This window comes from Triticum urartu, chromosome 3A, assembly GCF_056163025.1.
Source record: "Triticum urartu cultivar PI428250 chromosome 3A, HENAU_Tu73, whole genome shotgun sequence".
Lineage (NCBI taxonomy): Eukaryota > Viridiplantae > Streptophyta > Magnoliopsida > Poales > Poaceae > Triticum > Triticum urartu.
This window is the reverse complement of record NC_141875.1, coordinates 426,949,346-426,976,903: the sequence shown is the minus strand read 5'-3', so window position 1 is coordinate 426,976,903 and position 27,558 is coordinate 426,949,346. Positions and strand designations below refer to the sequence as shown.

The following is a 27,558-nucleotide window of genomic DNA, read 5'->3' as shown; positions in this document are numbered from 1 at the left end:
AAACCCCTTGCCGGTTTACAGATTGGACTGGGTCAACGCAATGGTGGCCTTTCTGGATTGACCGTCTGATGAAGAGTGACAACAAGTCGCACCTGTATATTCAAAACTGAGGGCCTTGATAGCCAATGGGCTCACCGGGATTGACTTGACCTGGTGCTGGATAAGCTGGCACATCCAGCCCCTTAGCATGAGAGGTGATTTGAAGTGTAACTATACCGGTGAGCCGGCGGATGCGCGGCGATTCAGTCAAGTTAACTTGTATGTTGGTGAAATCAACAAGGCTACGAAGAAGTTGCTAGGAGAGCCCCAGGAAAAATGTAACAAGACTGGGCTGGCTCCCTTCTGCATAACAAATCCTCTGCCTCCGGTATGTATCCTTGCACTTTCTTATTCATTCTACTTTTGACTTGTTCATCTCAATCTTAATTTCCGGCTTATCATGTATGCAGGTAGACGACAAGTTTTGGAAAAAGAAGAAACCTCGCAAGTCTACCCCTGCCCTAGTTCCTCAAGAGAATGAGCCGGTCAATGCAGATGAGCTAGTCGGCGAAAATGAGCCGGAGGCAGAACTTGACTCGCTTAGCCTTCTTTTTATTCAATTGGCTGACGCCCCTTCTTCTCAGGATAATGCTGAGGCTAGTCGAGCCGGCCATGATGAGGTAATTTCAAATGTAAAGCCTTGAGCTTTTGCCAATCTTTGTCCTTATCATTTTTAGGGGTCTACATCTCTATTCCATGCCATGCCAAACATTGAACATCCTGAAATATTTATCTTGAATGGATATTAGTTCAACGAGATATATATTGTTGTGAATTACCAAAACCACCCGGGGATTGGTTGCGCTTTCAGCCTCTTGCGGATGCAAATCTGTATCTTCACACGAAGCAACTCTGTGCCTCCCGTGAAAGCAAAAAAGACATGTGTCTTTTCTTTTCAAAGAAACACAACTATGCCGCTCAGTGGAAGCAAAAGAAAACCCGTTTATTTCAAGCAAAAAAGAATCAATTTTTTTCTTCAAAATCTAGGAAAAACCAAAATACGAAAGAACACGGAAAAAATCATCTAAACCCCAAAAATGCATACGAAAACAAAGAAAAAACGATTCCGATGGAGAGCCCAACACGCGACACGTGACGGTGGCTGAGAGCACGCCAAATGACATGCTCTTACCACCAAAAGTGACCATTGCGAGGCTCCTGCAAGGGATACACTTATTAGTTGCTCTCGCTTCTAGCTTTTTTTTTAAAGAGAGGCATAGGCACGCCCCGGGAAGGCAGCCGAGCGAGGGCACAGGCTGGGCCGTGGCCCACGAGCTATCTAGCAAGCGCTACAGGGGCATCTTGGCGCAGTGGGCGAAGAGCTCCCGAATTGGAAAGGAAGGGACAGGGCAGGCTGGGCGCTGGCCCATGAAGTAATTGAGCAAGCGAGGAGCCGGGCCCATCCCACGGAGAGCGACGTATTAGTGTGTATACCAAACTCTCAAAAAAAATTGTGTACACCATTTTCTCAACCACAAAAAAAGCGTGTATACCATTTGCTTTATAAAGAATTTGTCTAACAAAAATGCTATAGAAGGAATCAGTCTGTGTAGTGTGCACCACCCCTTAAAAAGAGTTCAATCATCACAAGCCCAAGAATTTAGGTGTAGTGGGGGTTTAATGATAAGAGTAAGACAACAGAAATAATTGGAAAGGACAGCGCAATCTCTACTCCTAATATCTCAGTTGATAGGTCGCGTTCCGGGTTTAATTTTCGTCCCACCTCACCCGGTCTTTTTTGGTACCTGCTCCCACCTCCCGCTCAGCTGCGATAAACCAAGAAAAACCCTCAGGGCCGAGTCCCACATCCGCCCCCACGCGCCTAACCTCCCTTCGCACCCATCTGACACGAACAAACCGGCGAAAATTAACCAGCGAAAAAAACCCGGCGAAAATTAACCAGCGAAAAAAATCGCAAACCAGTCCCCCGCACGTACGAGCGAGGTCTCGTGCCCTTGAGCGAGAAACAGACGCCCGAGTCTGCCCTCATTCGCCCGCCGCCGCTCTTCATCCCTTCACCGCCGCCGCTCCATCCCTTCGCCGCCGCCCTGGCACTGATCCGCCGCTGGTCTCCACTGATCCGGTGCATGTCCAGTTGAGGACCCTCCGCCGAACGCTTCCAGGATCCGGCGCCGATCCCTTTCAGGACCCGTCGCCGAAGACGTCCAGGATCCGTCTATCCCTTTCACCAGCCGCCGCCGGAGGCGTCCAGGATCCCGCGCCAGAGACACTCACATCCAGGTATCACATTTCAAACAGCCATATCATGAACTGATAAGAAATTAGGTGTAATGTTACAGCCATCACATTTCATACACCCACCGCCAGTTCCATACTGCAAAGTAATACCCGTTCCATATGCATCACATCACACTGCACCTTCTATGTAGAATATGAAGATCTTGCAAGCTATCAGCCAACCAAAACTGCAAAGTAAAACAACAGCACGTAAGGTTCAGAATAAGTAAAACAGCTAATCTTTTTGCATTTTTCAACCATAACCGAAATAACAAATTGACCAAACATAATAAGTGAAGCAAATGTACAGAGAGCATAGCATGATTTCGTGAACCAATGGTTTAGCTATAGTGTCAACCAGGAAAGCAAATAGATGCACTATGCATTTTGGATCAATGAGACATTTGGAACCATGCGATGGCTGCACCTTCTATGTAGAAGCAATTAGGATAATCTGAAGATCTCGCAAGCCTCCAGCCTAGCAAAACATATCTCTGACAAAACTGCAAACCATAAGGTTCAGCACGTGCTGTTCAGAACAAGTTCACACGGAAACACAATAAACAGGACACTAATCTTTTTACATTTTTCAACCATAACTGAATTATCAAACTGAGACAACAAAATAAGTGAAGCAAATGTACAGAGAGAATAGCAGGATTTTGTGAAAAGATGGTTTAGCTATAGTGTCAACCAGGAAAGTTTTTCGCCGAACAATAAGATGCACTATGCATTTTGGATCAATTGTTTATAATAAAGCAATTGCGCTTAGTTCAAGGTAGAAGCAAAAAAGATACACTAAACCAGAAAAGTAACTTGTTCCATGATAGTTAAAATGAAACCAGAAAAGTAACCTGTTCCATTATAGTTAAAATTAAAATTGGAGCATGCAAATTATATGGCTTTCACAGATCTGAAGAAAAGGTTTAGTTAAAATGAAGGGAGCAAAGGATTACCAGAATTATAATGGAAGATGGATGCATGATAAACATTTAAACAACAGTTTGTAGGCCAAAATAAGTAATAATCCAGTGAGTGCGTGCATTGATGACACATACAAAACATCTAATCTAAGGTTGATTGCGTTAATTACCTATATTTTTATTGGCTGCAAAAGTTACAACTTACTAATCTAAGGTTGTAATGCATGCAGTTTACTGCCTGTGCATTGTCGAAGACACAAACCAAGAACATCGTATGAAAAAGAGAGGACCAAACAAGTGAAACATTGCATTACAGATTTCAGAACTGCAGAAAACAAGATGAATTTGTTTATAATAGTCTCATCATCTTATGTCTGTGTGAGCATAGATGGAGCTATATGCCTTGACCAATTTCCTAATAACACAATTTTCCCGAGTATTATAGCATCACGGTTAACAAAAGTGATGTCTGCACTCAGCTCTAGAACAAACAGATTTCATAATAGGTGTTCTACTCAGCAAGGAAACTGATTTCAGAAACCAGAATTTCCATGTTGACAATATATGTGGTCAGGCATCAAAATAGTTTGAAAGTTAGTGCATTCTTTATCCTTAATCATACATGCCGACCGGTCTATTTTCTTGTTCCTAGATTTCCTAGCTAAATGTGTATAGTTCCTTTCTGTCAGCTAAACGTCAATATGTTGGATGATGTTGTGGAGAGGGCCACCGAGAGGGGGTTTGCATTTCCAAAGTCAAAGGTTGCCATCGCCTTGACCTGCCTGGACCTCCTGACCTTTCACAACGCTCAAACAGGAAACACATGTTGGAGGAGGAGACCACAGGCTAATTGTAAGCATCAACTATTTGTTAGCTATCAATCTTGTCCTTTGAGCATCTATACCTTATTTCCTAAACCATTATGCATGAGCTTTGCAGGATGATTTGGATCAGTGAATAAGAGGATGACATGAACAGGTATTTCCATTCGATCATACCCAAAATGATAACGTATACCCTCACTTAACATGCATGTGCTTGTGTGGAGTGCCTGCAAAATTAATAGCTCAAGTCTCTCAACATGCAGATGTGGAGAGGCTTCTCCTAGCGTCATTGCAACTGTGATGTGCATTTCCTTGCTTTCGGCTCTGATCAAGTTTGTAGCGTCTGGGAATGTGCATATGAAAATCCACACGTAATAGTATTGTAATGCGATTTGGCTGCTATATTTTTTTTCACACTGGTTTCTAAAGATGTTCAAGTTATCTCATATAATATATCGAATTATAATGGATAAGTTAAGTGTACATACTGATTTGAAGATCCTTTTGCTGTCATACACATATTACTGCAGGACCATAGCGGACCATTGCAATGCGGCAAATCAAATCTCAATACTCGGCACTCTTCTATGTGGATCAGTAAGTTGTTTATCTACTTTCACTTTTAAATTGTGTGTTGAACACACTTGATTCACTTTGTGCCTGTTATTTTAATCTTGCTAAGTGCATACAGAAAAAATTCTACTTGCCCCTTGTCATGCACAAAATCGAATAAACATTGCAAATTACTTTACGCAAATCTGATCCTGTAGTTAAATATTATTTGGTCTAAGAAATGAGATGAAGTTTGTCCCTAGAATATATAATGGACTGAAAACAAAACCCAAAATGTGGCAATTCAAACACCCAAAATAAATTACTTGCATACCTTATTGAGATGATTTTTTTGAAGTTTATGCGTTTACCAGCTTGGTGAATGATTCACTTGAGCTCATGGTACTTGTCTCACTTCTCACTCCAACTGACTTCTTACTCCTGAAAGCAAACATAATTGAAGGTCAAATAGTATACACAGGAATAAACACATCATTCATCTACTTTATATTTCCTAGATTCAGTGTAGTACAAAGGTATAACCGAAAAAAGTAAATGTGCCGAGTCAAGAAAAAATGCAGATAAAGAGAATAGTAAAAGACAGAGCTCGCCTAAGAAGTAAGACTGCTTATGAATGTGAGTTGTGACAGAAGAAAAGCAGGTAGGTATGCAGGGGTGATTTATTACAGGTGAATAACCACATGATGAAGAATATATTTTAGTAGAGATGAAGAATGCCTACATCTGTAGTATCAGTCCTTTATTTTATCCATTTTAGTAGGGATCTCTACTCCTAATGTCTCAGTTGGTAGTCTCCGCGGTTAATTTTTGTCCCACCTATCATGGTTTTTTTTCGTCCCTCATCCCACCTCACTGTTAGCCGCGTCAAACCAAAAAAAACACGTCCCGATGCCCCCATGCAGTACAGGGCCGCACCTCCTGTCGCACCCATCTACAAGCGAAGGAAAAAGAACCTACGAAAAAAAACATACAAAAATTAACCAGCGAAAAAAACCCTAAACCAATCACACGCACGACTCTCCTGCCCTCCACTCGCATGCCTAACTACGCCCGACTCACTGCCCTCGTTCGCGGCCGCCCTCCATCCCTTTGTTGCCGCCCTCGCACATCAAGATCCGCTTGAGGAGACGTCGCCGATCCGTTTAGAACCCACCGCCGATCACATTCAGGATGGAGGCAGCGATCCCCTTCTGGAGCCACACGTCGATCCCCTGATCCGCCGCTGAACCCTTTGAGGTCACGTCCATGATCCGGCGACGATCCCCTTCAGGAACCCTGAGCCTGCGCTGATCCCCAGACAGCGAGGTATTATTTGAACACAGCTTACACATATATCATACATCCATCGCATGTTCAAATATCCACATTATGACAAAGAGACATCTGTTAAGAACCTATATTTAATGCACCAGAATGGAAAGGGTGCACTCTATATATGCACTTTTGTTCGTTGCAAAGATTGTTCCTTGACTACATGTTTCACGTTCCAACAATGTATGTATGTCAATCAGTACCAAGTAGAACCATCGACAGCAAAATCACACCTTCTAGTGATGCATGTAGGTAGTACAATACCTTGCCAGGTTGGGAGAAGAAAACATCGTCAAATATTTGACCTGAAAGAATGTTTTGAATCAGTGTGATGCTTATCTAGAATCCACGGCCACACACAAAAAAAGATACTTCCAAAGAAAGTTTGCACATGCAACACACATCTTCATTTTCATATGCCTGAGTAAACCATGACAAACATGCACTAAAAGGTGGGCATATGGTTTGTATATTTTATCAGCACTATTTTTTCACTCGCTCTAAAAAGGTCAATATATATAGTAATTTCCTTTTCCCTTTTATTTCTTAAACTGCTAATAAGATCATGACTCATCAAGGTTGATGCTTATTCATCTCATTTTCACTTGATCAATAAACGCAAAGCCCTGTTCATATCAGTACACTATCATGTATTTCATTATATGTAACCTCATCACGTGGTATCTCATCTAACTTGATCACATGGTTCCCAAAAAGAAAAGTTTTATTTCAGTTCAAAGTTTGAATTTTGCAGGAAAGCCAAGCTTCTGGATATAAGAGCATAATGAAAGTAGAAAACATTTACAATTTCTGAACCTTTCACCTCTGATATGTATGAAAGGAAATAAAGCTAGGCAATACCTTTCTAGCTGCGAGTTTACATTGCTGTTCACTTTTTGCTCCAGTGCAAACCTGATAACACAGCAACGGTATACTTTGCATCAGTATGTAATTAGGAGGATAAGACCACTAAGACAATAACTCCCTGGTATAACTATCAAATTCACTTTCCTGTAAAATGTTAACAAAGGCCACTGAATCAAAACATTTTTGCAGGTTTCCATTAAGGTGAATGGAATAAACTAATACCCAAGGAATTTTAATTGAAGTATAGTATCAATCCAATCTCGACAAATCTTTGCTTAACTTTTCAATGGCTGAATAGAGGGACTTTCTACTGATTAAAAAGATTTAATTCTGACATGTAGATAATAAGAAAAATATGTAGTGAACCCCAAACACTTAGTGTCCATGGGGGATCTGCATTGAATTTCAACACTCAGCTGACTACAACATGAATATCTACTCATATGCGCGTACAGTATCAGCTCCAACATCATTAGATAATCAAACTACAAAAGAACATATTCTGCATCAGATGTACATGAACTTGGCCTTACCATTTTTCCTGAAGCAGATATCAATGTGGTAGTTTTTTGTTCTCTTATCCGCATGATAACTGTAGCAAACCGTTATTCAAAATAGAATGTCAGCAAAGCAAAGCATAATATATATGCTTCTGAACAGATTTGCATGCATCAGAACAACAAAAGACAGAGCAAATGTCCAGATTTCACATATGTGCATTTCACATTGACAAGCCCATCTATTTTATGCCTAAAAAGAAGGCCAGGTGATCAATTTAAAAACGGCATTATCAGTTATGCCTACATTGTTCCATTTTCCTCACCTCAGACTGACAGTGAATAGGCACATGATGATCTTGCTTTAGTTACTGCATGCATGTGGTTGTCGTTTACACCTGAACTTGATTGCCTAAAACCCAATAGGAAGTTCTGATTTATTGTCTTCTACTCCCTCCGTCACAAAATAAGTGTCTCAACTTTGTACTAACTTTAGTACAAAGTTGTACTAAGCTTGAGACACTTATTTTGGGACAGCGGGAGTATTATTTTAGTCGTTGTTTAGGTGAACTCGGCTTGCGTTCTTGTTTACATTAATCTTGAGTTAAAGCCTTCTATTACTGGAGCATTGTATTTTGCTAGAGATTAATGCCCATATAGTCAAATGCCATGCCAGCTTTCAGGGTGTGATTTAAATTGAATCTAAAACAACCTTATCAGGGTTCCTATAGTACTCTGTTTGTTTTCAGAGGAAGTGATCTCAGAGGAGTGAAAAATGCATGTAGCAATGTTTCAGAACAAGGATATGCATTATCCAATGCTTAACTGGTTTCATTCACTAATATAGAAAAACTGCTGCATCTGTTCTCTCCCGACATATCTGGACAGAATCAATACTTACCCAAACATCTGATACCCAACCCCTCCATTGAACTAAAAACAATCCCCCACCCCCAAATGCCTTCGTTAAAAAGGAAATAGACAACATGCTATCCGCCCCCCACAATCACAGAAACAAAAAATCGCTACACCAGAGAGGCCTACGCACTCGCGTGTCTCCCTCCTCTCTCGCTCGCTCAACTCGATCCCCACACCACCGCCTCCACCGCCCACGTCTCTTGTCTCTCTCAAGACCCAGCACCGCTCCCCTCTCTCCGGCAATCGCCAACGCGCCCTCTTCGCCCACGAGCATTCCTACCGATGCGACCACGACAGCAGCCATGCTGCCCCACCACGCAACACTTGCATTGGACAGGGCCGGCCTTGGGATCAATCAAAGTAAATTATGTAGCCTCGTACTTGGAGGAAACGGGTGAATATTCTTCAGGTGCTGTCGCAAGGGACAGCAGAGGGCATGTTGTTATTTCTATCTGTCAGAATATGTCACCTAGCCGTAGTGTTGAGGAGGCTGAAGAAAAAGCAACCCTTATTTGGTTGCACGCACTCTCAAGGATTTACAGGAGCCCCGTGATTTTGGAACTTGACTGCCAAATTCGGATTAAGGAACTGATGACAGGGAAGCAGTCCCTCTCCCCCTGCTATGGACTGCTAAGAGACATCAAGCAAGCACCGACAAACTTCTTGGATCATAGTATCAGCAGTGTGGGGAGATTGTGCAATGCCCTTGCTGATGGGATTGGAACGTTGGCCAGGAATTCGGAAGACCAGGAGAGGATTGCTGACGTACCGGACTGCCTCACCCGCTTATGATCTCTGAATTTGTGGTTTCAGCAGAGTAGCTTTACTACTCTGAATCTCAAAAAGAAAAAGGTTGTGCCTCTCCGTGGGATAATCATGGCAATTTCAAGGGGTAAAAATCAGGGGGAATTACTTGTAGGGGATGGAGCCAACGGCGGCCGCGTTGGACCCTGACCATCGAACGCGGAGACGGCGCCCCCGCCGGCCTCAAAGTTGTCGTCGCTGTCTGCTTCCTCGTCCTCGAAGAGCCTCCATGGCGCCGGACCCCGGCCACCCCTGCGTCAAGCCACCGGCAACCGAAGCCAACAAGACCTCGCGCCCCTGTCCCATGAGATGAGCCCCTCCTGTGGTCTTGCGCCGCCGTCGTCCCGCGAGTCACAGGCCACCTCGCCGGAGATGAGCACCGCCGCGGATCCGGCCAGAACGGGACCGAATTGAGCACCCACACCCGGATCAACGCGTCCCTATGTCTGTTGCCGTCGGATGCGCCGCACCCAGCTCATGGGAGCTCCAAACCCCACGCTGCACCTCTCCTGCATCCCCAGCCTGCACTTATCCCCGTGCTCGAGGCCGCCGCCATTGGGCCGCTCCTCTTACTTGAGCGTCCGTCGCTATGGACCTATCGTCCTCCTCCAACCGAGGCCGTCGTGGGACCACGACCTTCGTTGTGCGGCAACCGCCGATGCATGCGACGGATGCGGTGGTCAGCGGGCAGAGTCGCGCGGTTGCGGCAGGAGCTTGTGGTCACGCGCAGCGGATGCGGCGGGGGAGGGGAGACCGGGAGAGGGGCGAGAGAGGTTGAGTGAGTGGAGAGGAGAGGAGAGAGTACTGGGGGAGATAAGGTTGCGTTTCGTTCGGTGCCGAACGAAATAAACTTCTTTTTGGAATTCCTAATTTTTTAGGCTTAGATTGGGTGCTGGTTGGGCCGTGCTGGATAGCTAATTTGGGCTTTGGATCGGCAACGTTTGCTCTACGAAAATAGATAGATAAATAAAGTATATATACCTCAAAAAAATAAATAATGTATATATATATTAAACATGGTTCATACAAATAAATATTTTATATACTTTTTAGATATATTGAGAGTATCACAAAAAATATTGAGAGAAGAAACCGAATATACTTGCTTTATGTTGGTTTGCTTGCATGTTTTTATCTTTTGTTGGACAATTTTCCATAGCCTATATAAATAATTTAAAATGATTTAGGAAATTTTAGATGAGTACTTATTTATATATGAACATTATTGTTGGTTGCTTTCCACGAGAGAAATGCAACGTCTTTTTTAATAATATGAAAAAGCTGTTCTTTTTTACAAAATAAAACAGTTGTGTTAGTTTCACTTTTATTATTATTATACATTATATATGTTTATATGATGCAGTATAAAATAGCGTTTATATTTCATGAGAGATAGAAAGTGACGGATTCCGACATACGCACTGATGTAACGATGACAAACCGGACTGAAACACCACGAGAGGATGTGCATGTAGCTAATCATTCTTTGTATGTATGTTAAACATGATAATACAAAGTGTGTATTTTTTATATATTTTTTTCTCAAATATAGGAGACATATATATGGATTTTGGAGATGCACAAAAAGAATCCATCGACAAGGGTTTCGAAGCGACGTTGTTGAAAGGGGCCGAAAATTCACGAGTTTTTTTACAATATAATGATGCGAAAACGGTGATATCTCATAACAAACTCAAAAAATGCCAATTTAAATGTTATCGCACAAGGTATTTTTCAATATTATTATCGATCTTTCCTTTGTCGTATTACCTTTTGTATTCCACTAATTTGGCTCATTTTTGTATCATGTCGACAATCTATGTTTATACCCCTAGAGATATTACAGTCATCGTATCAATCATGTCTGCCCCCAAGAAAACCAAGTTCGTGGGCATCGCAAGTGAAGTGGACTTCAATTATTAATTAATTACTAGATCGGAAGCGTGCCTTGGCGGGCGTTGCCTGGCTCAGCACAGTGACCCCAGCGTCTAAACCCTCAACATAACAAAGCATTTAACCAAAAGAAATTAGAATAACCGCTTAGAATAAATGTGTTCAATATATATCACAAACACTACAAAGATCTATCAAGAGCAAGGTATAGTTTCTGCCCAAGATAACTGATTTTAGTATAGGGCATACAGATTAAATATGTACCAAAAGCGAACTATAGCTGTTGCCCAGGATAACCGCAATTTCACTACAGATCATAAGGGCAAAATTTGTACCAAAAGCTAGGCATAATGTTTGCCGAGTGTAGGATCGAAAGTATGTCTAGAGGGGGGTGATTAGACTACTTGACCAAATAAAAACTTAACCTTTTCCCAATTTTAGTTCTTGGCAGATTTTAGCTATTTTGGGACAAATCAAGCAATCATCACACAATTCAAGCAAGCATGCAAAGAGTATATTGGCAGCGGAAAGTAAAGCATGCAACTTGCAAGAATATAAAGGGAGGGTTTGGGGAATTCAAACGCTATTGGAGACACGGATGTTTTTCCCGTGGTTCGGATAGGTGGTGCTATCCTACATCCACGTTGATGGAGACTTCAACCCACGAAGGGTAACGGTTGCGCGAGTCCACACAGGGCTCCACCCAAGGGCAATGGTTGCGCGAGTCCACGAAGGGCTCCACCCACGAAGGGTCCACGAAGAAGCAACCACCCACAAAGGGTCCATGAAGAAGCAACCTTGTCTATCCCACCATGGCCATCGCCCACGAAGGACTTGCCTCACTAGCGGTAGATCTTCACGAAGTAGGCGATCTCCTTGCCCTTACAAACTCCTTGGTTCAACTCCACAATCTTGTCGGAGGCTCCCAAGTGACACCTAGCCAATCTAGGAGACACCACTCTCCAAGAAGTAACAAATGGTGTGTAGGTAATGAACTCCTTGCTCTTGTGCTTCAAATGATAGTCTCCCCAACACTCAACTCTCTCTCTCATAGGATTTGGATTTGGTGGAAAGAAGATTTGAGTGGAAAGCAACTTGGGAAGGCTAGAGCTCAAGATTCATATGGTAGGAATGGAATGTCTTGGTCTCAACACATGAGTAGGTGGTTCTCTCTCAGAACATATGAGTTGGAATGATGTGTGTGTTCTGATGGCTCTCTCACTAAATGAGAAAGAGGTGGAGGGGTATATATAGCCTCCACATAAAATCCAACCGTTACACACAATTTACCAATCTCGGTGGGACCGAATCAGAAAACTCGGTCTGACCGAAATAGTAAACCTAGTGACCGTTAGTGATTTCGGTGGGACTGACATGCAACTCGGTAGGACCGATTCGGTTAGGGTTTGGGCATAACGTAATCTCGGTGAGACCGATTACACAAACTCGGTGAGACCGAATTTGGTAATTAGCTAATCAGAGAGTTGGTCAGGCAAACTCGGTGGGACCGATTTGCTCTTTCGGTGAGACCGAGTGGAACTCGGTGAGACCGAAAAGTTACAAAGGGGAAACACTGAGTTTACATTGCAATCTCGGTGGGACCGATTCGCTCTTTCGATGGGACCGAAAAGTTATGAAAGGGAAACAGAGAGTTTGCAACCCCATCTCGGTGGGACCGAGATCCTTATCGGTAGAACCGAATTGCTAGGGTTTGGCAGTGGCTAATGACAAGTGAAACTCGGTGGCGCCGGATAGGAAGAATCGGTAGGACCGAGTTTGGCTTAGGGTTTAGGTCATATGTGGATATGGGAAAGTAGTTGAGGGTTTTGGAGCATATCACTAAGCACATGAAGCAAGAGGCTCATTAAGCAACACCTCATCCCTCCTTAATAGTATTGGCTTTTCCTATGGACTCAATGTGATCTTGGATCACTAAAATATAAAATGAAGAGTCTTGAGCTTTTGAGCTTGAACCAATCCATTGTCCTTAGCATTTTGAGGGTTCCACTTTCACATCCATGCCATGCCAATCATTGAGCTTTTCTGAAATAATTATCTTGGAATAGTATTAGCTCAATGAGCTATATGTTGTTATGAATTACCAAAACCACCTAGGGATAGTTGCACTTTCAATCTCCCCCTTTTTGGTAATTGATGACAACATATAGATCAAAGCTTCGACAAAAGATAATAAGCATGAAATATATCGTCGCTTTAAGAAGTATGTGATAAGTAAGAGCTCCCCCTAAATTTGTGCATATTTAAAATTTGCTTTGGACTGCAAATGCACAAAGAGTTAGAGTCATGGGTTACTCTTCCATGTCACATACATCTTGGTGGAGCGCTCAAAATGATAAGATTGAAATGCATGCACTCATCACCAAGAATAGTGAATGATCACAAACGATAGATAGAATGATAATATTTAAGCAAGCATTAAGCAAACATTAAGTGTAGCTTATGATCAAACACATGATCATCGATGTCTCACAAGCATAAGGACGTAGTATCTCACACACAAGCAAACAAGGTTCGAAAAACCACCAAATAAAGCAAGAGAGAAAAGCAACACTCTCTCTCTCTCGAAGCCTATGATCTACACATCTTCTCCCCCTTTGGCAACAAGTTACCAAAAAGTTCCTAGAAAATGCATAGCACTAGATCGACGCTCAGGCTTGATCTTCAGGTGGTGGTGGAGTCCAGAGCACTCCAAGGACAAAGCCTTCGGTAGACGTGGTCGGAGTCGAGGCTGAAGTGGATGCTGGAGCTGGTGGAACGGAGGCTGTGGCTGGTGCAGACGTTGTAGCTCTGGTGTCAGCAACTGGCAGTGCAGACGACCTCGGACCTCGTGGCACCCTCGCAAAAGCATGAGTCGTGGTCCTGCCTCTCCTCTCATTCATGTCGTCCTGGAGCTGCTCCACGGCAATCTGTATCTCTGTCACCTTGATGTCCAAGTCATAGAATCTTTGTTCCATGATCCTCTCTAAGCTCGCCTGGTTCTGAGTCAGGGTGGCTATACTCTGCTCAATCCACAGGGTGGACGCAATCAAGTAACTGAGCTGCTCTTGTTTGGTTTTCAGGAAGTAATCAGATGCCTCCGCTTGAGTAGGCATCCTGGCAGCTTTCTCCTTCTTCGCCTTCTCCTTCTGAGCTTGTGCATGGGCAGATGATGGTTCATTCTCTGTCATCACAACTTCATTGTTCTCGAAATCTGGACGGATGGGCAAGTGTTCCTTATCCAACAAATATACGTCCGTGCCCATCTTGGAATTGATGAGCTCCTGAATCTGAGGGGCATATCCACAGCTCCTCTTCTGATCTGCCGCAGTCCTTTTGATCGTTTCCACTATGAGGCTCATGACTTTGAATTTTTGAGGCACGTCAAAAACATGAAGCAAATTGATCGTGTGACCTCTGATCATCTTGTGATCTCCAGACTTTGGCAGAAGGTGCCTAAGGATCCAGTTGATCGTAGGCAATCCTGAGAGCAGATAATGCACTGAGCCAAACTTGAACGTGTCAAGTGCTTCATTCGGAATCTCCTTGTACATGTTGGACATGGAGTTGTGGTCCATCTTTTTCTTGGCATAAATGTCCAAGTCATCTGCTTGCTCCTCTGGGGCATTGATCAGCTTCGCCCATTCCTAACAGTAGAGTGGTACCTCGTACCCTCAGACATCCATGTAATCCTCCCATCTGGATAAAAGTGAGCTGTGGAGTAGAACTGCATGATGAGTTCCTCGTTCCACTTTGTGAGCTTCTGCCCAACAAAGTCCTCTACTCCACACGCCTTGAAGCTATCCTGAACTCCTGGGTAGTACTCTTCATTGTCCTTGATATAGGTCCAGTCGACCCATCTCATGTCACATACGATTGGCTTCTTGTCAAGTAGCACTGTCTCATAGAAATCTTGCTGCTCCTTGGTATGAAATCTGTAGTCCACTGCAGTCCTTCTCCTAGAAGCATATGGATCTGCTTCTCTCCACTTCTTGAGCCCTGAGTCTCTCCTGAGCTTCATATCCTCAGCCACAGGATGAGCATCGTTGTGGTCTGGGATCTTGGGCTTGAGCTTCCGAAGGACACTCTCTTCCTCTTCCTCTGCAACAGTCTTAGGTACTGGGGCCTTGTTCTTCTCAGTGGCTGGGATGCTTCTTGTGTTTCTCTTTGGTGCACTCTTAGGCTTAGATGCAGCCTTAGGTGCTTCCTTGGGCTTGGATGCAGCTCCCCCTGACCTTATGGCATCTCCCATAAGTTTGGCTGCCTTGGGCGCTGGTGCAGCTGCCTCTGCTTCCTCCTCCTCTTCTACCATGATGGAGGCTTTCCCAAGCACTCTGGCTACAGTCTTCTTCACTCTTTCTTTCCTCTTCTTGCCCTCAGCTACAACGGGCTCAATGGGAGCAGGCTTCTCAGTTGGCTCTAGCCTTTGACATGGGTTGCCTGCCTGCTGGCCTCTTGATTTTCAGGCCTGGCTTTGAGCCTTGAGCTGGCTCAACTCTCTTGGAGGTGGCCTCTTCCTCTGCCACATAGTCCTCATCTTCAGAATCTGAGGTTTTCTTCTTCCTTTGTCTCGTGCCAGCTTTAGGCAGGTTGCTGGGTGTGCTCCTGCTACCATCATCTGAGGAACTTGAGGGGCTAGTGCCCTCACTCAACTGCACTTGCTGCTCTGACAAGTTTCGGCTGTCACTCTGGTCTGACATGTTGCAAACTGACTGCTGACCCTGTGAATAGATTATAGAGGAGATAGAGTGGATGAGCATCACAAAATGCAGAGATTTTTGCAAAAAGAATGATCCAAAAACTTAGTTTTAGTTTCCCATTGAAATCATCTCGGATCTACCGATTTTCAAACTCAGTGATACCGAAGCAGTTTTGGAACCTAAACTAGTGAACTCGGTCAGACCGAGTCACAGTTCGGTGGCACCAAGACTGCTAGGGTTTCACTGAGTTCAAAAATCGGTTACACCGATAGTAATTCTCGGTCAGACCGAGTTTTACTTGTGCAATGGCATAAGCCAAATCGGTGGGACTGAGTTTTTCAACTCGGTGGGTCCGAGATGGTTTCGGCGGAAACCTAAACCTAGAATTTTCGAATCAAACCTAATCTATGAGCGTTTTGACTGGATAGAAGTTTATCAAATGTGGCGAGAAACAATGTGATCACAATGTGCTAGGAATCAGATTGAGGAATAGCACAAAGATCAAGTCCATACCCTAGTTCGGCGGGGACTTGCTACAGCGGCAACGGCGGGGCAGAAATCCCGTTGACGGCGACGGAGACCAGCGACTGGAGGCTGCTGGCGGCGAGAAGACGATCCGGAGACCTCGGGGGCAGAGCAGGCTATCGCGCGGGCGAAGGAGTTCGGAGAAATTTCCAGATTTTGCCCGTGACTATATATAGCCCGACCCTGTCGGTGAGACCGAAGGGTTCAAATCGGTTGCACCGAGATTGAAAACTTAGATCAACTTAATGATCTCGGTAGGACCGAAAGTGGAGTATCGGTCAGACCGAGAATCACAAAGAGGTTTTGGAAGTTTAAGTCTATGACGAATCGGGGACTCCGAGCGCTCCTCACACAGAGTGGTTCGAATCTGACTTGATCAACTTTTGTAATGCAGCATGAATAGAGTTTGAGACGAGAAAAGCATAGATAGCTAGAGGAGGTTCTTAGGCATTCTTGTCCATCCACTTGGCAAAAGAAGATAAAGCCGAACAATCAAAGCAACAAGTGGATGTCCTCGAATGAGTAAAATATGCAATCAGCATGCTCACACAATAAGATAGCAAATGAAATATGTGGCAAAGCATGCACAACCAATTCTAGCATCTATCAAGCAATTTGCGATGACTAGGTCATCTATATATGAGTATATTGACTTAGGAGTCAAGTGAGAACACTTGATCGTAGGTCATACTCATCGTTTAAGCTCAAGTGGGGTTACCACTTTTACATAAAGCATTGTTTTGTTCACATCTTTAGAGTTGCTTTAGCTCAAGTCTTAGAGTAAAGCTTCCCCTAGATGTGATATCCCCCCTAAGAGGGATGAACTAACCTTGGGTTTTGTCGATGATGACTTCATGTAGATATTGAAGATGTGGATGCTCAATGTTGATGTAGATCTCTTGGAGCTATCCATTTGAGTGAATTGCACTTTCAATACCTACATGGGTTAGTCCCACAAGGAACAAACAAGGATATCCATAGACATAGAGTGATGCACACAAAAGATGATGTCCATGAAAACTTTTAGGTTACCTTGTCCCTTGTCTTACCAACAAGAGGGTTTGTGACTCCTTGAACTAGTGCAAGATGTGGAAGTTGATTGCACTTGTTCTTGCCAAAATGATAAGAGTGAAGTATGTTGGCGGAGTCACCCTCAAGAACTCTCTAGTTCTTCTTCTTTTGGATCCACATCATCTTGATGGGAATCCTTGGAGTTGTAGTCGTACCTGATGAAGTGAAACTTTAAGTAGTCTTGGGAATCCACTTGACTAAGGTCTTAGGAGCTTCTTCAAATGCATTAATTTCCTCTTGAAGCTTGTCCTTGCCTTTTTGCTCGTAGTCTTGTGGTGGAAGATCATCTTGAGCTTGTGTCCCCTTGAAAAACTTCTCTTGTTGAGGGACAAACTTTGTCTTGGGGTATTGATCTTCTTCCCATTCAACTCCATTGGCATTGAACTTTCGTTCAAAACCAACACCTTGATTCTTTCGGTGCATTCCTTGCTTGCGCACAATTTCCTCGAATTGCTTACTCCCGGCAAGGCTTTTGTACACTTCTTTCTCTATAATTCCCTTCAATAAGCTATTTTCTTGCTCAAGTGTAACTTGGCTAAGAGAATCATTAGTGGAATCAAGAGAACTACTAGAAGCAACAATATTGGATTTAGCATGATCATTGTTACTACTAGCGGAAGAATCTTTCTTGTTAGATTTGACTTGAGGCATGTAAGTGGATAAGAGTAAACGCTTGGCAATGTAAGAACTTTTCTTGCGGAGATCATCATTGATTGCCTTTAAGAACTCATGCTCTTGCTCAAGATTGAGCTTTTCAAAGCATAGTTTCTCATGAGCTCTTAAAAGTTCTCGATGATCTTCGAAGATAGTGTCATGAGCTAACTTAAGAGTTTTTAGTTCTTTAGTTAGAGCCTCAATCTTCTCCTTATCATTGTCATTCGTTTTATCTTGATTAGCATGATTAATTGGTCTTTCATCACAGTATTCATCACTAGAGTTGTCACCAAGCAAATCATCACCTAACAAGTCATCTTCATCACTATTGAAATCAACATACTCGGGGTGTGTTACCTTAGGACCTTTGGCCATGAAGCATCTCCCAACTCCTTCATTTGGTGAGTCAAATATGTCGTAGGAGTTGGTTGACACAAGTGCTAGACCGGCAACACCTTCATCTTGAGTATCTTCGGAGTCGGAGTGATAACTTCTCTCGGAGTGGCTGTCGGAGTCGGAGCCGGATACCCATTCACCAACATGAGCTTGATGTCTTCGTCTTGTGTAGCTCCTTGATGATTTTTCCTTCCTTTCCGAATCCTTGCTTCTCCGTGAGTATCTTCGTTCATAACGATCATCTCTACTCCTTCTCTCTCTTGGTGGTGATCCTTTGCTTCTTCTTTTTGGAGAATCTTCTCTTCTCTTATAGGGAGCCGTACACTCGTTGGAATAGTGTCCGGGTCTTCCACAATTGTAACAGTTTCGCTCTCGACTAGAAGATCTTTTATCATTGTAGGACCTTGACTTGGAGCTTCTATCTTTGCTTCTACTCTTGTAGAACTTGTTGAAGTTCTTCACCATTAAGCTCAATTCTTCATTGAAGTCTTGTTTCTCACTTGATGATGTAGGGGCTTCACATGAGGCTTTATAGGCACCACTTGACTTGTTGTGAAGTTCCTCTTTATCCTTAAGTGACATCTCATGAGCAACAATTCTTCCAATCACTTCCGTTGGCTTGAGATCTTTGTAATTGGGCATCATTTGGATCAATGTGCACACGGTATCATATTTTCCATCCAAGGCTCTTAGGATCTTCTTGATGATGAATCTATCGGTCATCTCTTCACTTCCTAAGCCGGCAATCTCATTTGTGATGAGAGCAAGCCTAGAGTACATTTCAGCGACACCTTCACCATCCTTCATCTTGAACTTGTCAAGTTGGCTTTGAAGCACATCCAACTTGAATTCCTTGACGGAGTAGGTACCTTCGTGCATATCAATCAAAGTGTCCCAAATTTCCTTTGCATTCTCAAGGCGGCTGATTTTGTTGAATTCTTCGGGGCATAATCCGTTGAAGAGAATATCACAAGCTTGAGCATTGTATTGCAACATCTTCAACTCATCCGCGGTAGCTTCACGGTTTGGTTCTCTCCCATCAAAGAAGTCACCTTGCAAACCAACACACACAATAGCCCAAACAGCGGGGTTATGTCCAAGAATATGCATTTTCATTTTATGCTTCCAACTAGCAAAATTAGTACCATCAAAGTAAGGACCTCTACGGTGATAATTTCCCTCGTTAGACGCCATACTCTCCTAGGTTGTGAAACCAAGGCTATGACCACCAAAAGCTATGGAGATCAAGCAAATGGAGACCAAAGCTCTGATACCACTTGTAGGATCGAAAGTATGTCTAGAGGGGGGTGATTAGACTACTTGAGCAAATAAAAACTTAACCTTTTCCCAATTTTAGTTCTTGGCAGATTTTAGCTATTTTGGGACAAATCAAGCAATCATCACACAATTCAAGCAAGCATGCAAAGAGTATATTGGCAGCGGAAAGTAAAGCATGCAACTTGCAAGAATATAAAGGGAGGGTTTGGGGAATTCAAACGCTATTGGAGACACGGATGTTTTTCCCGTGGTTCGGATAGGTGGTGCTATCCTACATCCACGTTGATGGAGACTTCAACCCACGAAGGGTAACGGTTGCGCGAGTCCACACAGGGCTCCTCCCAAGGGCAATGGTTGCGCGAGTCCACGAAGGGCTCCACCCACGAAGGGTCCACGAAGAAGCAACCACCCACAAAGGGTCCACGAAGAAGCAACCTTGTCTATCCCACCATGGCCATCGCCCACGAAGGACTTGCCTCACTAGCGGTAGATCTTCATGAAGTAGGCGATCTCCTTGCCCTTACAAACTCCTTGGTTCAACTCCACAATCTTGTCGGAGGCTCCCAAGTGACACCTAGCCAATCTAGGAGACACCACTCTCCAAGAAGTAACAAATGGTGTGTAGGTAATGAACTCCTTGCTCTTGTGCTTCAAATGATAGTCTCCCCAACACTCAACTCTCTCTCATAGGATTTGGATTTGGTGGAAAGAAGATTTGAGTGGAAAGCAACTTGGGAAGGCTAGAGATCAAGATTCATATGGTAGGAATGGAATGTCTTGGTCTCAACACATGAGTAGGTGGTTCTCTCTCAGAACATATGAGTTGGAATGATGTGTGTGTTCTGATGGCTCTCTCACTAAATGAGAAAGAGGTGGAGGGGTATATATAGCCTCCACACAAAATCCAACTGTTACACACAATTTACCAATCTCGGTGGGACCGAATCAGAAAACTCGGTCTGACCGAAATAGTAAACCTAGTGACCGTTAGTGATTTCGGTGGGACTGACATGCAACTCGGTAGGACCGATTCGGTTAGGGTTTGGGCATAACGTAATCTCGATGAGACCGATTACACAAACTCGGTGAGACCGAATTTGGTAATTAGCTAACCAGAGAGTTGGTCAGGCAAACTCGATGGGACCGATTTGCTCTTTCGGTGAGACCGAGTGGAACTCGGTGAGACCGAAAAGTTACAAAGGGGAAACACTGAGTTTACATTGCAATCTCGGTGGGACCGATTCGCTCTTTCGGTGGGACCGAAAAGTTACGAAAGGGAAACAGAGAGTTTGCAACCCCATCTCGGTGGGACCGAGATCCTTATCGGTAGAACCGAATTGCTAGGGTTTGGCAGTGGCTAATGACAAGTGAAACTCGGTGGCGCCGGATAGGAAGAATCGGTAGGACCGAGTTTGGCTTAGGGTTTAGGTCATATGTGGATATGGGAAAGTAGTTGAGGGTTTTGGAGCATATCACTAAGCACATGAAGCAAGAGGCTCATTAAGCAACACCTCATCCCTCCTTAATAGTATTGGCTTTTCCTATGGACTCAATGTGATCTTGGATCACTAAAATATAAAATGAAGAGTCTTGAGATTTTGAGCTTGAGCCAATCCATTGTCCTTAGCATTTTGAGGGTTCCACTTTCACATCCATGCCATGCCAATCATTGAGCTTTCCTGAAATAATTATCTTGGAATAGTATTAGCTCAATGAGCTATATGTTGTTATGAATTACCAAAACCACCTAGGGATAGTTGCACTTTCACCGAGGAAAACTGATTTGCATCAAATAGTACAAAACATAAAGACATAGATTCTATAAATATAGCTAGGCAATTCATACCAGCAAGTGTAAGAATAAGTGTTACAGGAGATGTTGTATCTGCTCATAAACACAATGAGATAACAGACAATTGGAAACGATGCTCTAGAAACATCAATATCTACGATACTTTATAACTGATCATTATTGATAACTCTACTTCCTCTTTCCAAGTTCTGAGGCGAAGCTAATGCAATTAGTAGTGGACAATACTTGACAGGCTTCATCATCCTAATGATAATATGGAAGCTCTATAGATAATATTAGAATTAGCTCATGAACTTAGCCACTATGCAAGCTATACAAAATTCAGATAGATGGCATGTTGAGATTGAAAACAAACCAGTAACACTGTGCCTATAGAGAATAAGTAGAAAAGATTGCACTTAACAACTGAGAGATCCAAATAAGTATGCAGCTAAACGAACAAACTACCTGCAAGAAAAGATGCTGTAGATTAGGGCAACATATGATCCACTTGATACTTGAGCAGGAAAAGGATGGATACCTATGTACAACTGGAGTAACTTATCTCATACGATGCAACGGTAGTATTAAGAGAGGACTGTGTAATTTGCCTTCAGATTAACCACGTATGGGGGTTATTTGGTTAACTAATTACAGCCGCATGTCAGTGAAATTACACTTTCTAAATCACAATGAAGTATAATAAATTAATAATCCACGCCCATATAGATAAATATGCAATTTTACATTCCCATGATTTAGCTACCTTTGGATCCTCAGATAGGAAGTACAATGAAGTATAGCTGAGGTCTTCACAGCCAAACTAAGAAGTACAATGACATAATAGAAATACAAAGCACAATAGGAACCATTGATTTCTGCTATGTGATGATTAACGGATCATCACATGAACTGTTAGCATGATTAGTTGTCTTGTTTGTGGGGTGAGAGTAAAAAATCAGAACCATGATTATCTAAGAAATTCATATGTTTCTTCAAACCATAAAGAAATTCATATGTTTCTTCAAACCATAATTAAATTCATATGATTTTTCAAGAATCAAACACTATTCTTCAAGATTGTTCACCTAAGATCTAGGAGAAGTGTACTCTAAATTGAGGCAAATTCAGGTGTGAGGGAGTCCTGGATTAGGGGGTGTTCGGATAGCCGAACTATACCTTCAAGCCGGACTCCTGGACTATGAAGATACAAGATTGAAGACTCTGTCCCGTGTCCGGAAGGAATTTTCCTTGGCGTGGAAGGCAAGCTTGGCGATACGGATGTTCAGATCTCCTACCATTGTAACCGACTCTATGTAACCCTAACCCTATCCGGTGTCTATATAAACCGGAGGGTTTTAGTCCGTAGGACAACATACACATCAACAATCATACCATAGGCTAGCTTCTAGGGTTTAGCCTCTCTGATCTCGTGGTAGATCAACTCTTGTACTACCCATATCATCAATATTAATCAAGCAGGACGTAGGGTTTTACCTCCATCAAGAGGGCCCGAACCTGGGTAAAACTTCGTGTCCCCTGCCTCCTGTTACCATCCGGCCTAGACGCACAGTTCGGGACCCCCTACCCGAGATCCGCCAGTTTTGACACTGACATTTGTGCTTTCATTGAGAGTTCCTCTGTGCCGTCGCCGTCAGGCCCGATGGCTCCTACGATCATCAATGGCGATGCAGTCCAGGGTGAGACCTTCCTCCCCGGACAGATCTTCGTCTTTGGCGGCTTCGAACTGCGAGCCGATTCACTTGGCCATCTAGAGCAGATCGAAAGCTACGCCCCTGGCCGTCAGGTCAGATTCGGAAGTTTAAACTATACGACCGATATCCGCGGGGACTTGATCTTCGACGGATTCGAACCACTGTCGAGCGCGCCGCTCTGTCACGACGAGCATGATCTAGCTCTACCGCCGAATAGTGCCCTGGAGGCCGCACCCGCATCGGCTCCGACCCTTAGTTCGGAGCCGACCACGCCGATCGAGGATGGGCAGTTGGACGCCACCTCGGGGGCTGTGATCCCAACGGCGATTGAGCCGAACACCAGCCCCGTACTCATCAAGACTCGTGACTCCATGGAGCCGGATTCTTCTCCGGACTCCGAACTCTCTGCGCCCCTGCCGAGCGAATCCGATTGGGCGCCGATCATGGAGTTCACGGCCGCGGACGTCTTTCAGCACTCGCCTTTCGGCGATATCCTGAAGTCACTGAAGTCTCTCTCTTTATCAGGAGAACCCTGGCCAGACTACGGTCAGCAAGGTTGGGATTCGGACAATGAAGAAATTCAAAACCCGCCCACCACCCACTTGGTAGCCACTGTCGACGATTTAACCGACATGCTCGACTTCAACTCCGACGACATTAACGGTATGGACGCCGATGAAGGAGACGATGAAGAATCAGCGCCTATCGAGCCCTGGAATGCCACCTCGTCACATGACATATACATGGTGGACGCACCCAAAGATGACGGCGCGGAGCGGAAGAATGCACCGAAGGATTGTTCCCTCGGAAAGCAGTCAAAGCGGCGATGCAAGCGCCGCCCCAAATCCCGCCTCGACAGAAATAGCGATCATACTGATCCAGCACTGGAGCAGGGCGAACCGCTGCCAGACAATGGCAATCCGGATAATCAAACCGAACAAACAAACCCTATCAATGATAATGGTCCGGACGACATAACGCCGGACAGGCACTCGGAGCAGCAGAATGCCCGTAAAAGGCTCGTTGCCACCGCAAGGAGCCTCAAAAAGCAGAAGCGGAGGCTCAAGGCCGCGCAAAACACGCTCCAATTCAGATGGAGCAAAATACTCAACACTGTAGCAAGGTACGGCGACAATCGCCCCACCAAGAGCTACCCAAAGCGGAAGCTGCTACCCGAATTCGATGAGGAGGCCTCAGACCCCCCACAACCAAATATCAAAGCAGCCACCTGGTCGGATAGACGACCCCTCTACCACCACAGAACGGCATTCAACGCCGCTCACAATACAACACGCGACCCATGCGAGGGCTCGCACCCAAAGGACGGTGCAACAAGATCCATCTATGGACCACGCAAGCGCGCCCCAGCATACAATGCAACACAACAAACATCCGAACAACGCGGCACACCCAGCTACAGGGGTGCCGCACACCCCCTATGTTTCACCGATGAGGTGCTGGACCATGAATTTCCAGAGGGATTCAAGCCCGTAAACATAGAGGCATACGACGGAACAACAGACCCTGGGGTCTGGATTGAGGACTATATCCTTCATATACATATGGCTCGAGGGGATGATCTCCATGCCATCAAGTACTTACCTCTCAAACTCAAAGGGCCAGCTCGTCACTGGCTCAAAGGCCTCCCCGAAAGCTCCATTGGAAGTTGGGAAGAGCTCGAAGACGCCTTTCAGGCAAACTTTCAAGGGACTTATGTCCGACCTCCGGATGCGGATGACCTGAGTCACATAACTCAACAGCCCAGAGAGTCAGCCCGGAAGCTTTGGAATAGGTTTCTTACTAAAAAGAACCAGATTGTCGACTACCCGGACGCCGAAGCCTTAGCGGCTTTCAAGCACAGCGTCCGCGATGAATGGCTCGCCAGACACCTTGGCCAAAACAAACCAAGAATGATGGCCGCATTAACAAACATCATGACCCGCTTTTGCGCGAGTGAGGACAGCTGGCTAGCCAGATGCAGCACCAGCGACCCCAGTACATCTGAAGTTAGAGATGGAAACGGGAAATCACGGCGCAACAGCAATAACAAACACCGGAATAAAGAAGACAGCACGAAGGGCACGGCAGTAAATGCCGGATTCAAAGTTCCTCGGCCAAACCAAAAGCCGCCTTCCAAAGGCACCAGGGATGAACTGTCCAGCCTCAACAAAATTCTGGACCAAGTATGTCAGATCCATAGTACCCTTAGCAAACCTGCTAATCATACCCACAGAGAATGTTGGGTCTTCAAGCAGTTCGGCAAGCTTAACGCCATACACAAGGGGGAAGATACACCAAGTGAAGACGAGGACGAGCCTCCCAAGCAAGACAAGGGGGAACAAAAGAAATTTCCACCCGAAGTCAAAACAGTAAACGTGTTACACGTGATCAAGAGAAAAAACAATGCGGCACTCCCTGAAAAATATACCCAAGTGCCCGTCACCGCGAAGTCCCGCCACTGGTCGTCTCAACCGATCACCTTCGACCATCGTGATTACGCATCAAGTATCCGGCACGCAGGATGGGCTGCACTGGTATTAGACCCAGTAATTAGCGGATACCACTTCACACGAGTCTTGATGGATGGCGGCAGTAGCCTAAACCTAATATATCAGGATACAATCCGCGGGATGGGGTTAGACCCAACACAAATTCGCCATAGCAATACTACCTTTAAAGGAGTAACGCCAAGCCCAGGGGCTCGTTGTACGGGCTCCCTCCTACTACAAGTTATATTCGGCTCCCCCGATAACTTCCGTCGCGAGCATTTAACTTTCCACATCGCTCCGTTTAAAAGTGGCTATCAAGCACTACTCGGACGCGAAGCTTTCGCTCGCTTTAATGCAATACCACACTACGCCTCCCTAACACTCAAGATGCCCGGTCCACGTGGCATCATTTCAGTGCACGGAAGTATCAAGCGATCTCTGCCCGCCGAAGAGAGTGAGGCTGCCTTGGCAGCTACACACTAAAGGCGCCCGGACCAGCAAAAGCATCCAATAGGTCGTCAAGACCTCAGACACAACTAACCAAGTCCGGCGCCGCTACTCATATCAAATAAACGGTCACACCCCTATCTTTCAAAGGTACAAGGGGCTCAACGCACGCAGACGAGTGGCGATTTCTTCTTATCTTGAATTATACATGGTTTCTTTAGAAAACTATCCTTTTGCACGACAACCTTTTTACCTAAATTCCTCTCTTTTACAGATGATCATCGTGCTACACCCGTCCAGGATACGGCACAACGGAGACACAGGCGCAGACGTGCAGCAGGGACCCGACCCAAGGATTCTTTTTAGATTAAGACCCTACGTAAACCTTTTTTACTGTCTCTTGTTGATACATATCCACCGTTGAGAAGGATGCTGACGTCTTGGCATGTGGCCACGCCAGAACAATGCATGTACCTGGACACAAGGGGCTTCTTACAAAGGCCATTCTTCAGGCCCGGTTTATACCACAAAGACCGAATACCTTAGGGAGTGTTCGGCGTCGCGAGTTTGGCCCTATATGCATCAGCTCCGAATCATTGTCTTTGGTCAAATGTTGGGTTTGCCCGGCTCCTGTGTTTTGGTGCCTTACGTTCCGCTTTACCGGCTAAGGTAGCACCAGGAGAACTACTGCGATTGTGCCCTGGTTCATCCGAACGAGCGCCTCAGTAGAGAAAGCCGAAAACTGACTGTCATGATCTAGCGTGAGACTGGTCAACCACTCGATGACCCATGGGAATGTTAGAATTCCTCCGCCTTAACGAAGGGCCGCTTTCCGGCCAGGCATATACGCACCCGGGGATCGGGAGAGTGTGGAGCCACCAGGGGCTATCTAGTAGCCCCACTGTCAAACTCCTATGGCTAAGTGAAAGTGTTAAAGCATTATATTCCGGTTGCCTCGCTCGCTCCGCTATCACCTCCTTAATAGGACCAAGACGTTGGGTTAAGTGTGAACGCGTGTTTCTGCAAACACCTCCGCATTATATGCGTGGGGGTTGAAGCCGACGACTGCAATCTTTCAGGTTATACACATGTATATATAAACGGCCGCCTAGGAGGCATCACATTACTTTCAGGCAAAAGTATAAAAGTAGCCTCATAAAAATTTAAAAAGCATTTCGCTTACAATGAGATTACATGTCATTCAAACATAATATTTTTTGAGCACTGGGTCTCTATCAAACGAGCACCCTCAAGAACTTCCTCAAAGTAGTGCTCAGCAGCCCTTCGACCTATGGCCGAATCCTGCGCTGCAACAGTGGTAGCATCCATCTCTGCCCAGTATGCTTGAGCACGGGCAAAGGCCATCCGTGCGCCTTCTATGCACGCCGACCTCTTCATCGCATTTATGCGCGGCACCACATCGAGGACCTGCTGCACCAAGCTGAAATAGCTGCTCGGTTTTGACCTTCCGGGCCATAGTTGATCCACAACAGACCTCATGGAGAGTCCGGACAACCTATTTAGTTCGGCCCATTCGGCTAATTGGTCCATCAGCGAAAGCGGACGCTCGGGAGAAAGGAATTGCTTCCAAAACAGCTGGTCTACTT

General features: G+C 44.8%; 1 long non-coding RNA gene across 8 annotated transcripts; it reads right to left on the bottom strand.

The window, feature by feature from the left end:
• Positions 1 to 1,502: 1,502 nt before the first annotated feature.
• Positions 1,503 to 9,822, bottom strand: LOC147979939 (uncharacterized). Of its 8 annotated transcripts, XR_015619064.1 has the most exons (9): positions 9,104 to 9,822; positions 7,309 to 7,367; positions 6,770 to 6,820; positions 6,173 to 6,213; positions 5,751 to 5,883; positions 4,911 to 5,017; positions 2,705 to 2,780; positions 1,977 to 2,465; positions 1,503 to 1,882 (listed from the first exon to the last, which is right to left on the bottom strand). It is a non-coding gene; the product is annotated as an uncharacterized LOC147979939 (long non-coding RNA). The 8 variants fall into 8 exon arrangements; XR_015619063.1 differs by lacking the exon at positions 5,751 to 5,883 and having other exon boundaries at positions 6,142 to 6,213; XR_015619065.1 differs by lacking the exon at positions 5,751 to 5,883 and having other exon boundaries at positions 2,705 to 2,771; positions 6,142 to 6,213.
• Between the last annotated feature and the right edge of the window lie 17,736 nt (positions 9,823 to 27,558).